Here is a 2,155-nt window from a genome sequence, read left to right as displayed (position 1 = left end):
AGAAGATCCTAGTCAAGGAAGGATAAGTCACTGAAGTTATTGCTGCAGAGATTTTTTCAACCTTAGTATATTAATTTTAGATCTGTCAAGTTGTGTCTATAAGCTGCATATTTATATTAAAATTCATTAATCAATTCAGTCAACTATTTTGGTTAACTTTTCCCCTGAATATTGCTCAAAAGTGTCAGACAGTAAAATCCATGAGATTTAGTTCTATTCTTATGAGCAACATTTCCTAAATATATATTCAAAATTGTCCCACTTATATACACTTATATACAAGTAACTATAAAGCTGGCTCTCCCACTTGCACAGAGAAATTACCAAATTATATGCATGAAAAGAGAAGTTGTATAAAATTCAACTATGTGAGATATGACAATCTAGTCTCTGATCAGGTCTCAAAAAAAAAAAAGGAAGCTAACAAGAGTTGTCATGGAAATATGACAACTTTTAGCCACTGAAAGTGCTTTAAAGATCCCTCCTATTTGCCAAACATAACCAGATACACAACTCTAGTGCACAATACAGACTCATGCAAATCAACATCATAAAACAATATATGGAATGCAGTGCCATGGTAGACCTCCAAGGCACAACAAAACACTGAAGAACAGGCAAGTTCCCTCTGGTAGTTGTATATGAAGTGCTTTACCTGAGAATCTAATCTTTAATCCACCTTGCACTCATTCATTTACCAAACATTTATTAAGCACTTTCCAAGTAGGTTTTGAGCCTCTGGAGTTCAAAGATGAATGACATTTTGATATATTATCCAGCTTAGAATTTAGGAAAGAAAGTCCAGACCAAATCTGTTTTGAAAGCAATGGGTAGATAAGGAAATGAAAATAAAAACTTTCAAGTTTAGCTGGGGTGGATGTCACACAACCCTCTCCATTGGGCAAAGGCTAAATATATAATTATCCAGGGTTAACTGAAGGAGAAAAACAACCAGGAAATGTAAACACTGTTCTAACAGATTAAATCTAAGTTTCAAGGGTTGAATAGGAAATACAGGCAGTAATTTCATCATGGCTAAACAGGAAATACATGATCAAGGAAAGGCAAACCAATGATAAGTACGTAGAATGAGAAGGGATGAATAAATGGAGTTATGAGTCTAAAGAATATTTATTCATCCACTGAGGAAACAGTCATGATATAGTCATAGATGACATTCTCCTATGTGGGCAGTAGGACATCTCAGTAGTAAAGTTCATTTATTCCTACCACATTTCTTACCCAAATAGATAATACTCAGGGCCAACACAAAATACACAACAGATTAGGTGGTAGTTAGCAAAATACCAAATAATATGGGATAACAAAACATCTTGGATCATTTTAGTCTTCAGGAAATCGAGTGAATAAATATTGCCTATTCATTTAGTTCTGGAAAGTTAAGCAATGGGCAATATGTGGCAAAGCAACTTACTTTCGCCAGCTGCAAATAAAGAATTCTGGAAAGGTTCTTTATCTTTTAGGGCCCTAAATTTCTATCTACCAGCTCTGAAATCATGGCAGTCAACCAGTTTCTCAAATAATCCCATGAAAACAATTCAGCCCTACTCATTCACATTTATTTGCTTGCATGTTTCCCCAGTTTTCCTGCCTAAGGAGACACATTGCAGACTGGAGCATAGAGTCTAAAGTGGGATAGCCTGGGTCAGAATCAGACCCATCCCTGCTGGTTGTGTGATCTTACAAGAGTTAATATTCTCAGCTTCAATTTCCTCATCTGTACAAGGGAAACTATAGAAGTAAACTACCACTAGAGATTGCTGTGAGGCTTAAGAAGACTACCACATGGTGAGAGTTCAATAACTTTGGCCATGACTAGCAAATGGTATTCTGAGCAAAGAAGAATGTGGTGTGGACTTCCCTGGTGGGACAGTGGATAGATAGGGATCCCCCTGCCAATGCAGGTGAACGCGGGTTTGATCCCTAGTCTGGGAAGATTCTTTATGGTGCAGAGCAACTGAGCCTGAGCACCACAATCACTGAGCCGTAGTGCTGCAATTACTTAAGTCTGTGTGTAGAGCCTGTGCCCTGAAACAATAGAAGCCCCTGAAATTAGAAGCCTGTGCAATGAAACTAAAGAGTTGCCCCCAGCTCGTGGCAACTAGGGAAAGACCACATGTAGCAATGAAGACCC

The sequence above is a fragment of the Bison bison genome, unplaced genomic scaffold, assembly GCF_000754665.1.
Source record: "Bison bison bison isolate TAMUID 2011002044 unplaced genomic scaffold, Bison_UMD1.0 scf7180017864331, whole genome shotgun sequence".
NCBI classification, from domain to species: domain Eukaryota; kingdom Metazoa; phylum Chordata; class Mammalia; order Artiodactyla; family Bovidae; genus Bison; species Bison bison.
Note: the sequence above shows the minus strand (reverse complement) of the source record.